Raw genomic sequence first — 12,348 nt, forward strand, 5'->3', positions numbered from 1 at the left:
AACTGATTCAAATGTATTCTTTTTAATGGCTGAGTAATACTCCATTGTGTATATATACCACAGCTTTCTTATCCATTCATCTGCTGATGGACATCTAGGTTGCTTCCACATCCTGGCTATTATAAACAGAGCTGCAATGAACACTGGGGTACACGTGTCTCTCTCAATTCTGGTTTCCTCAGTATGTATGCCCAGCAGTGGGATTGCTGGGTCATTAGGCAGTTCTATTTCCAGTTTTTTAAGGAATCTCCACACTGTTCTCCATAGTGGCTGTACTAGTTTGCATTCCCACCAACAGTGTAAGAGGGTTCCCTTCTCTCCACACCCTCTCCAGCATTTATTGCTTGTAGACTTTTGGATCGCAACTTCCATCCCAGGAAGGGAGTCTTAAAAAGAGAGAAGTTTCCAAACACCAGGAAACACTCTCACTGCCAAGTCTGTGCCAAGCCTTGGAAGCACAGAGGGCAACATAACAGGGAGTAAAAATAAATAAACAATTAAAACCCACAGCTTATGAGCCCAACGTTAACTCCCCCAGCGGAGAAGCTGCGCAGATGCCTGCACCCCCACTAGCAAGCGGGGGCTGGGCAGGGAGGCACGGGCTGCATCTCTTAGAGTAAGGCTCTGGCCTGAATGCCCCGAGTGCTATCTGAGCGAACTAACTTGGGCTAGCAAACCAGACTGTGGGATAACTACCACGTGAAAAGCCAGCCCTAACCTAAGACACCGCCCGGCTCTCCCACAGAACAAAGGACTGAACAGAGATAGCCAGCTGCAGGCCACCCCCCTCTGGTGACAGGCAGCCAGAGCCAGAAGTGGGCAATCGCAGCCCCAGAGAGACATTATCTACAAAACTGTAAGCAGGCTTCTTAGCTAACTAAGACTTCTTGGGGTTCTGCATGGTCAACATCCGCCTGAGAAGGTGCGCCGGTTGTACACCCAGAAAACCGAGCAGCGGGGAGGTGATAAGTCGCAGCGACCGCGCTCGCCAAACACCTCATCACCTGAGCTTCTCGGACCTGGGAAGGGCACAAAACGCAGGCCCAACGGAATCTGCCCCTCTGAGGACTACCTGAGTGCCTGAACCTGAGCGGCTTAGACCTGGGAGGTGCATGCAGCCCAGGGCCGGCCTCGGATGGTTCCCAATGGAGCACCTAGAGCCTGAGTAGTGTGGGCAGGGAGGGTACACGTGCTGTGAGCAGGGGCAGGCCCAGTGTGGCTGAGACACTGCGAGCACACACCGGTGTTATTTGTTTGCAGCGTCCCTTCCTCCCCACAGCGCGACTGAACAAGTGAGCCTAAAAAAAAAAAAAAAAAAGAAGTGTCCACCACCGCCCCCTTTGTGTCAGGGTGGAAATCAGACACTGAAGAGATCAGCAAACAGAAGAAGCTAAAACAGAGGGCGCCGCCTTGGAAGCGACAGGTGCAATAGATTAAAACCCTGTCGTTGGTACCGACTACATAGGAAGGGGCCTATAGATCTTGAGAAATATAAGCCGGACCAAGGAACTAGCCGAAAATGAACTGACCCCACAATACCCACAACAACACCAGGGAAAGTCCTAGATATATTTTTACTATTTTTACGATCATTCTTTCTTTTTTTTTTATATATATTTTATTAAAAAATTTAAGTACTCTATTACTCCTTTAATTTTCACTTTTATAACCTATTACTTTGCAAAAACAAAAAGACCCTATTTTTTTAAAAGCAAACTTCATACATTTTTAAAATAATTTTTGTGACTTTTTTTCTCTCTTTTTTTATTTTTTTTCCTTCTTTTCTTTAACATTGTATTTTTGAAATTCCAAACTGTACTCTAGATTTTTAATTTTTGCTTTTTGGTATTTGTTATCAATTTTGTACCTATATTTTTTTTAATAATTTTTGTGATTTTTTTTTCCTCTTTCTTTTTCTTCTTCTTTTCTTTAACATTGTATTTTTGAAATTCCAAACTCTACTCTAGATTTTTAATTTTTGCTTTTTGGTATTTGTTATCAATTTTATACCTTTAAGAACCCAATCTTCAGTCCCATTTTTACTGGGAGCGAGATTACTGGCTGGACTGCTCTCTCCCTTTTTGGACTCTTCTTTTTCTCCACTAGGTCGCCTGTGTCTCCTGCCTAAGCCCTCTCTGCTCTACCCAACTCTGTGAATTTCTGTGTGTTCCAGACTGTGGAGAACACTTAGGGAACTGATTACTGGCTAGATCTGTCTCTCTCCTTTTCATTCCCCCCTTTTATCCTCCTGGCCACCTCTATCTCTTTCCTCCCTCCTCTTTTCTCTGTACAACTCTGTGAACATCTCTGAGTGGTCCAGCTGTAGATGAACATAAGGAAGTGATTACTGACTAGCCTGCTATCTCCTCTATTAATTTCACCTCACCTCATTCGGGTCACCTCTAACTCCTTTCTCCCTCTTCTCTTCTCCATGCAACTCTGTGAACCTCTCTGGGTGTCCCTCACTGTGGAGAAACTTTTCATCTTTAACCTAGATGTTTTATCAATGGTGCTGTATAGAAGCAGAAGTTTTGAGACTACTGTAAAAATAAGACTGAAAACCAGAAGCAGGAGGCTTAAGTCCAAACCCTGATTCCAGGGAACTCCTGATTCCAGGGAACATTAATTGACAGGAGCTCATCAAACGCCTCCATACATACACTGAAACCAAGCACCACACAAGGGCCAACAAGTTCCAGAGCAAGAAAAAGCATGCAAATTCTCCAGCAACACAGGAACACAGCCCTGACCTCCAATATACAGGCTGCCCAAAGTTACTACAAAACCATAGACATCTCATAACTCATTACTGGACACTTCATTGCACTCCAGAGAGAAGGAATCCAGGTCAACCCACCAGAACACCGACACAAGCTTCCCTAACCAAGAAACCTTGACAAGCCACCTGTACAAACCCACACACAGTGAGGAAACTCCACAATAAAGAGAACTCCACAAACTGCCAGAATACAGACAGGACACCCCAAACTCAGCAATATAAACAAGATGAAGAGACAGAGGAATACCCAGCAGGTAAAGAAACAGGATAAATGCCCACCAAACCAAACAAAAGAGGAAGAGATAGGGAATCTACCTGATAAAGAATTCCGAATAATGATAGTGAAAATGATCCAAAATCTTGAAATCAAAATGGAATCACAGATAAATAGCCTGGAGACAAGGATTGAGAAGATGCAAGAAAGGTTTAACAAGGACCTAGAAGATATAAAGAAGAGTCAATATATAATGAATAATGCAGTAAATGAGATCAAAAACACTCTGGAGGCAACAAATAGTAGAATAACAGAGGCAGAAGAGGGGATTAGTGAATTAGAAGATAGAATGGTAGAAATAAATGAATCAGAGAGGAAAAAAGAAAAACGAATTAAAAGAAATGAGGACAATCTTAGAGACCTCCAGGACAATATTAAACGCTACAACATTCGAATCATAGGAGACCCAGAAGAAGACAAAAAGAAAGACCATGAGAAAATACTTGAGGAGATAATAGTTGAAAACTTCCCTAAAATGGGGAAGGAAATAATCACCCAAGTCCAAGAAACCCAGAGAATCCCAAACAGGATAAACCCAAGGCGAAACACCCCAAGACACATATTAATCAAATTAACAGAGATCATACACAAAAAACAAATATTAAAAGCAGCAAGGGAAAAACAACAAATAACACACAAGAGAATTCCCATAAGGATAAGAGCTGATCTTTCAATAGAAACCTTCAAGCCAGGAGAGAATGGAAGGACATACTTAAAGTGATGAAAGAAAATAACCTACAGCCCAGATTACTGTACCCAGCAAGTATCTCATTCAAATATGAAGGAGAAATCAAACGCTTTACAGACAAGCAAAAGCTGAGAGAATTCTGCACCACCAAACCAGCTCTCCAACAAATACTAAAGGATATTCTCTAGACAGGAAACACAAAAACGGTGTATAAACTCGAACCCAAAACAATAAAGTAAATGGCAACGAGATCATACTTATCAAGAATTACCTTAAACGTAAATGGGTTGAATGCCCCAACCAAAAGACAAAGACTGGCTGAATGGATACAAAAATAAGACCCCTATATATGTTGTCTACAAGAGACCCAACTCAAAACAGGGGACACATACAGACTGAAAGTGAAGGGCTGGAAAAAGATTTTCCATGCAAATAGAGACCAAAAGAAAGCAGGACTAGCAATACTCATATCAGATAAAATAGACCTTAAAACAAAGGCTGTGAAAAGAAACAAAGAAGGTCACTACATAATGATCAAAGGATCAATCCAAGAAGAAGATAGAACAATTATAAATATATATGCACCCAACATAGGAGCACCGCAATATGTAAGACAAATTCTAACAAGAATGAAAGGGGAAATTAACAATAACACAATAATAGTGGGAGACTTTAATACCCCACTCACATCTATGGTTAGATCAACTAAACAGAAAACTAACAAGGAAACACAAACTTTAAACGATACAATAAAAAAAGAAAAGAAACAAAAAAAAGAGAAAAAAACAAAAAACAAACAAACAAAAAAATAAAACATAAACGATACAATAGACCAGTTAGACCTAATTGATATCTATAGGACATTTCACCCCAAAACAGTGAATTTCACCTTTTTCTCAAGTGCACATGGAACCTTCTCCAGGATAGATCACATCCTGGGCCATAAATCTAGCCTTGGTAAATTCAAAAAAATTGAAATCATTCCAAACATCTTTTCTGACCACAATGCAGTAAGATTAGATCTCAATCACAGGAGAAAAACTATTAAAAATTCCAACATATGGAGACTGAACAACATGCTGCTGAATAACCAACAAATCACAGAAGAAATCAAAAAAGAAATCAAAATTTGCATAGAAACGAATGAAAATGAAAACACAACAACCCAAAACCTGTGGGACACTGTAAAAGTAGTCCTAAAGGGAAAGTTCATAGCAATACAGGCATACCTCAAGAAACAAGAAAAAAGTCAAATAAATAACCTAACTCTACACCTAAAGCAACTAGAAAAGGAAGAAATGAAGAACCCCAGGGTTAGTAGCAGGAAAGAAATCTTAAAAATTAGGGCAGAAATAAATGCAAAAAAAAAAAAGAGAGACCATAGCAAAAATAAACAAAACCAAAAGCTGGTTCTTTGAAAGCATAAATAAAATTGACAAACCATTAGCCAGACTCATCAAGAAACAAAGGGGGAAAAATCAAATCCATAAAATTAGAAATGAAAATGGAGAGATCACAACAGACAACACAGAAATACAAAGGATCTTAAGAAACTACTATCAGCAATTATATGCCAATAAAATGGACAACATGGAAGAAATGGACAAATTCTTAGAAAAGTACAACTTTCCAAAACTGGACCAGGAAGAAACAGAAAATCTTAATAGACCCATCACAAGCATGGAAATTGAAACTGTAATCAGAAATCTTCCAGCAAACAAAAGCCCAGGTCCAGACAGCTTCACAGCTGAATTCTACCAAAAATTTAGAGAAGAGCTAACACCTATCCTACTCAAACTCTTCCAGAAAATTGCAGAGGAAGGTAAACTTCCAAACTCATTCTATGAGGCCACCATCACCCTAATACCAAAACCTGACAAAGATGCCACCAAAGAAGAAAACTACAGGCCAATATCACTGATGAACATAGATGCAAAAATCCTTAATAAAATTCTAACAATCAAATCCAACAACACATTAAAAAGATCATACACCATGTCCAAGTGGGCTTTATCCCAGGGATGCAAGGGTTCTTCAATATCCACAAATCAATCAATGTAATACACCACATTAACAACTTGAAAAATAAAAACCATATGATTATCTAGATAGATGCAGAGAAAGCCTTTGACAAAATTCAACATCCATTTATGATAAAAAAAAAACTCCCCAGAAAGCAGGAATAGAAGGAACATACCTCAACATAATAAAAGCTATATATGACAAACCCACAGCAAACATTATCCTCAATGGTGAAAAATTGAAAGCATTTCCCCTAAAGTCAGGAACAAGACAAGGGTGCCCACTTTCACCATTACTATTCAACATAGTTTTGGAAGTTTTGGCCACAGCAATCAGAGCAGAAAAAGAAATAAAAGGAATCCAAATTGGAAAAGAAGAAGTAAAACTCTCACTGTTTGCAGATGACATGATCCTCTACATAGAAAACCCTAAAGACTCCACCAGAAAATTACTAGAGCTAATCAATGAATATAGTAAATTTGCAGTATATAAAATCAACACACAGATCCCACAAGCCTAAACTAGGACCTGGTGCAGACAAAAAACAAACAAAAAGAACAGCTCAGCAAACAGATGTGCATTAAAATGATCCCAGCTTTGGTAAGAACTAACAAAATTCATTTTAACTGGTAAAAAAATCTCTGTAGGTGAAAAAGTCACATTTGAAGAAGACTGTTGTTGAGTTTAACTGACTCAGTCACAGCCATTGTTACTGGATTGACAATGCTGCCCTGAGAGCCCGTGTAAGGCAACCTCACAGCTGTCTGCAGCCACACGTTCCCATGCCTTAAAATGGTTTATGTCAGCAAAGAACAATGGCAACAATTCTTACCATAATATAGTCAGACTTTGCATAAAATAAACCCAATCCTAGAGAAAAGAACAAGCTATGAAATGACCCCATTAAATCTTCTGCTGGGTTGGCTTCACTGGCACAAATAATTGCACAAGAAACTATGCAAACAGGCTGACAGACACTGAGCCAACAGTTCTTTCCATTGAGATCCCTGAATCCCTAAGAAAACAAACAAACAAACAGAAGACAGATCGATGCCACACACGCGCCTCAGAAATGAAGAGTGCCCAGCTAATATACTAACCATCTAAACCTGACATTCTAAAAAAGATACTTAGTTGAACTAAAGCAAGAATGTGACAAGAAGTAAAAAGATGTTTCAAGAACCAGGTTACCTAAGTAAGGTCTCATGAGGCTAGAGGTGTAAAATGGCTTGTCATCCAAGTAGGGTCCAGGGCCCCAAAGGAGGCCCCTTCAGGGAGGTTTACCAAACTCATGGAGTCTTCTCTTTTTAGTTACAGATCAGTACTCAGTCCAAGATTCACAGTGACGCCTCCCCCCACCTCTTTGCCCTCATCTCTCTCCCTCTCTCTCTTTTGCCCACATCCCTCCTCTCTGGTACACTGGTCCACAAATTTCTAGGTTCCTCAGGATCTCCCAAATATTATTCCATCTCACAGTGAGACAGTTGGGCCATTTTTGTTAAATCCCTCATGCACTGGTGCCTAGAAGCTGCCTCCATGAAGAGAGCTGGGCGATGTCCTGGCTCATCTCACCTGTTTTTCTTATCTCTGTGCCACCTGATGTCCAAGATCCACAACTTGTTTCATATATTTTGCCCAGTTTTCCAGTTGGAAGGTCAACTCTACCTTTATCAGTAAAAAGAAGTAACAGCAATTTATTTTTTAATTTTACAAATATGTCATTTTATGATGGATAAGGGTAATAACCTGCTCATTCAACCACACATTAGATGAGATCTGCCTTAAATGATCTGGTGGCTCAGATGTGTAGAGTCCACCTGCAATGCGGGAAATGTAGGAGACTCTGGCTCAATCCCCATGTTGGGAAGATCCCCTGAAGGAGGGCATGGAAAGCCATTCTAGTATTCTTGCCTGGAAAACCCATGGACAGAGGAGCCTGGCAGGCTATAGTCTCTAGGGCCACAAGAGTCAGACACGACTGAGCAGCTGAGCAGAGCACATGGCACAGGGGTAGTTACTGGTCACTCAGCCACACGTTATTTGAGACCTGACCGAGATAATGTTTCCAACATCATGCAGCATTCCAACATTCCAGCAGCATGTGGGCTGTGTCTTGGGAATGAATAGAGTGAATTCAGGTGAAGGTCTAGGGAAAAGAGGGAGTGCTTTCCATGCAGAGGGGCCTTTCCTGACCCATGGGAATCATGGAGACATATGTAAAGAAGAAACCCTCTGACTATTCCTCCTAAAAATTATTATTGGCATTATTTGCAAAGCTAGAGACACCATACCACACAGAAAATGATGGATGTAATAATGGGATGTTTCCCAAAGCATGTTTGTGTTTAGGGCTCTCCTCTTAGAGTCCTGCCCCATTCTCCTGTGTGTACCCCACAAACTATCAGGAGGACTAGGTCAGGAGTAGGTCAGGATGAGGACAATGAAAAAGCTGGCTTTAAACTAAGCATTCAAAAACTAAGATCATGGCATCCTGTCCCATCACTCCATGGCAAATAGATGGGGAAACAATGGAAACAGTGACAGACTTTATTTTCTAGGGCTCCAAAATCACTGCGAATGGTGACTGCAGACATGAAATTAAAAGACACTTGCTCCTTGGAAGAAAAGCTATGACCAAACATAGACAGCATATTAAAAAACAGAGACATTACTTTGCTGACAAAGGTCCATATAGTCAAACCCATGCTTTTTCCTGTAGTAATGTATGGATGTGAGAGTTGGACCTAAAAGAAAGCTGAGCGCTGAAGAATTGATTCTTTTGTACTGTGGTCTTCAAAAGAGAGCCACTTGGCTCTTGAGAGCTCCTTGGACAGCAAGGAGATCAAACCAGTCAGTCCTAGAAGAAATCAGTTCTGAATATTCACTGGAAGGACTGATGCTGAGGTTGAAGCTCCAATACTTTAGACACCTGATGTGAAGAGCCGACTCATTGGAAAAGACCCTGGGAAAGATTGAAGGCAGGAGGAGAAGGGGACGACAGAAGATAAGATGGTTGGATGGCATCACCAACTCAATGGACATGGCTTTGAGCAAGCTCCGGGAGCTGGTGTTGGACAAGGAAGCCTGGCCTGCTACTGTCCACGGGGTCTCAAAGAGTTGGACACGACAGTGACTGACTGAACTGTCAGATATGACTGTGGTGTAATCTTTAAGATCACCACCAGAGGGCGGGGCTTCCTTCAGATGCGATTCCTTTTTGTATTCAGGAGCTGGTTTGACTTGCCTACTCTGTAGCCACAAGACAGATGACTGCTGCTGTGCAGAAAGGGGTTCCCAGTTTCTGAGTGAGGAGCTTCTGTAACATCCAGCCAGAGACTATCTTTGTTAGCTTTGATGTTTCTAGGGAACGAGGACTGTTGCCAGAATGTTTTCTGCCACTCACTCAGTTCTTGTCATCTTCTTAATACTTGGTAAGTAGCATGGCACCCCACTCCAGTACTCTTGCCTGGAAAATCCCATGGACAGAGGAGCCTGGTAGGCTGCAGTCCATGAGGTTGCTAAGAGTCGGACACGACTGAGCGACTTCACTTTCACTTTCATGCACTGGAGAAGGAAATGGCAACCCACTCCAGTGTTCCTGCCTGGAGAATCCCAGGGACAGAGGAGCCTGGTAGGAGGCTGTCTATGGGGTCGCACAGAGTTGGACACGACTGAACCTACTTAGCAGCAGCAGCATTTTGTCCTAAAATGATTTTTCATTTTCCTATGATAACAGGTAAGTTTTATTTTTCTTCTCTGGCTGAAAACTCCTCCTGTACATTTCTACGATAACAAAGTGATTCTCTTGTAGGAGGGACCAATGGTGACTCAGTGAACCAGACAGAAGGCCCAGTGACTGTCTCAGAGGGGGCTCTTATGACCCTGAACTGCACTTACCAGACCACGTATTCAGATTCCTATCATTTTTGGTATGTCCACCATCTCAACAAAGCTCCTCAACTCCTCCTGAAGGGCTCAATGACAAACCAGAGGCCAGAGCATGAAGGTTTTCAGGCCACTCTTGTTAACAGTGACAGCTCCTTCCACCTGCAGAAACGGGCAGTGCAAGCATCAGACTTGGCTGTGTACTACTGTGCTCTGAATGACACAGTGAGAGAGGGCTGCGGGGGAGCTGAGCACAAACCTAAGGGGAGCAGGGGGCTGAAGTCAGGAAGAGGTATATTCTCTCCTTGATCAGAGTTTAGTTTACATTTAGAGTTTTCAGGAAAACCAGTCAAGCTCAGGTCTAATCCTAGAAACTCAGGAGGTTGGGAATTGCTCTACAGGGATAATAGGGTGGATGTCAGTCTTAAAGAAGACCCAAGATCTAATCCCCAGAAGGACCCCTTTTCAGCCAGAAAGATTCCTCTCTTCTCTAGACTGACTTTAAAAAAAAATCTATTTTTCTCATAATGTAAGATGGATATTAGATGCCACAGAATTAATAATTCATTTAGAGAAAAGAAATAGATGATTAAAAGCTGCATCACCTGAATCATAATCATGAACCAACACAGAGGCACCAAGCAAATCACATACCAGCCTGCATGTGGCTGAGACATAACGCTGTTGAGGGGCTGTTTTCAGTGAAAGCCTTTGAACTGGAGCTGCTGCAGCCGTGGGATGAAAAAGCATTTGTGACTTTTGAGTGGCTATGTTTCTTTTATTATTTGTTTGTTTATTTTATTTTTGCTTCAGCTGGGTCTTTGTTCCTGAACTTGGGCTCTCTCCAGTTGCAGTGAGTGGAGGTCACTCTTCACTGCAGTGCATGGGCTTCTCAGTGCAGTGGCTTCTCGTTGCAGAGCACAGGTTCCAGGCGCACGGGCTTCAGTAGTGGCAGCACACGGTCTCAGGAGTTGTGGCACGCAGCCTCTAGGGCTACATTTCTGATATAAGGAATTAAGAATGTATGGTCTGGTGAGCTTGTCTTCATTTTGACTATAGGGTGGATATTTAAAAGCAAGATTATTTTAGCACACATTATTGATTATTGTTAGACACATAAAGCTGGACAAATTTTGTCCACCAGGAAACTTGCTATGATTGCATTAAACAGACAAGGACCTTTATCCAGCGTAAATTTCCCCAGAAACCTATGCCTTAGAGTGTAGGAAGAGAAGTTGTGATGATTGAGAGTAAACAGTTTTATCTTCTGTATGAAAGAAAAACTTGTGAGCTTATTTCACTGTAAATTTGGGCTGCAGATCCCGCCCCCCAAAAAGGAGCTATACAAAAATGGATGACTATTTGTTCTCAGAGGTCACTGTGATCATAATAAATTGTTTTGTCACAAAATGTATGTCTATCCTAGATGCATTGACTGAATATGCATGCAGCCCTCATGTAACTGTTGTTAATTTAATTACAGCATGGCAACCCACTCCAATATTCTTACCTGGAGAATCCCATGGACAGAAGAGGCTGGTGGGCTACAGTCCATGGAGTCACAAAGAGTCAGATATGACCAAGTGACTTTTAAGTCTAAATAGGCAGGTTACAATCATCAACCACATCAACAAGCCATGGCATGACACAGGCAAACTGGTATCAGCCAGTTACGTTTCCTGTTCTGATGCAGAAGCATCTCACAGCTCAGTCACTGTGCATGTGCCCTGGCAGGCACAGGTCAGGCATCTCGACTCGAATTTGAGAGAGAACACAGAGCATTTCACTCAGAGGAAGAATGTCCAGCATGGGGCTCCCTGGCCTGCTCAGAGCTGTCATAGCCTCTGTCTGCCTTGGTAAGGCTGGTAAGGATGACCGCAAACAGACTCAGCGCTGCTCAGCTCCCATGTGTAGAGGTAGGGCAGGTTATTATTGTCTGTTGGGGTTTAGGAGAGTTGGTTAACTGGCAGAGGAATTAGAAAGAACTCTTAATCCCCTGTTCGTTCCTTGAAGCCCTCTGAGTTCCACCAGAAGAATCAGCCTCTTCCTTTCTGTCTCTCTTTCTCTCTCATATTTATATAATTTTTTTTCTTCTCTCTAGGATCCATCATGGCCCAGAAAGTAACTCAAAATCAGTCAGAAATTTCTGTGCTGGAGAAGGAGGATGTAACCTTGAACTGTGCATATGAAGCTAATAGCTATACTTATTATTTATTCTGGTACAAGCAACCACCAAGCGGGGAAATTATTTTCCTTATTCATCAGGACTCTTACAATGAGCTGAATACAACAAAAGATCAGTATTTTTTGAACTTCCAGAAAGCAACGAGTTCCATCAGCCTCACCATCTCAGGCTCACAGCTCGAGGACTCAGCCGTGTATTTCTGTGCTCTGAGAGACCACAGTGATGCCGCTGCCTGAGGGAGCCCCACAGAAACCTCAGATGTCAACATGTGGAGTCCCCGAGCTATGAACACCTTAGTGAGATTCTCGGTAAGGTCAGGAAAAGGTAGGGGGGTTAGAAGTGAAAACCTCACTGTAAGGAAAATGCTATCTTTAGCTCAGAGTGCATATCTCAAAGTGTCATTCATCAAAAATACCTTTATCTTCAATTCTTTATCTTGTAGAAGATCGTTTGCCAATTTTTTTTTAACTTTTAAATAGTGATTTTATTAAAGTATGAAATTTGGCTTTAAAAAA

General features: G+C 41.7%; 1 long non-coding RNA gene across 1 annotated transcript; it reads left to right on the plus strand.

Annotated features, from left to right (window-relative positions):
* Positions 1-11,357: 11,357 nt before the first annotated feature.
* On the plus strand, positions 11,358-12,348 carry LOC147365076 (uncharacterized). Its single transcript, XR_015135129.1, has 2 exons — positions 11,358-11,504; positions 11,750-12,348. It is a non-coding gene; the product is annotated as an uncharacterized LOC147365076 (long non-coding RNA).

This window comes from Bos grunniens, chromosome 10, assembly GCF_055505025.1.
Source record: "Bos grunniens cultivar Pamir isolate PY7600 chromosome 10, Bosgru_T2T1.0, whole genome shotgun sequence".
Classification (NCBI taxonomy): Eukaryota; Metazoa; Chordata; class Mammalia; order Artiodactyla; family Bovidae; genus Bos; species Bos grunniens.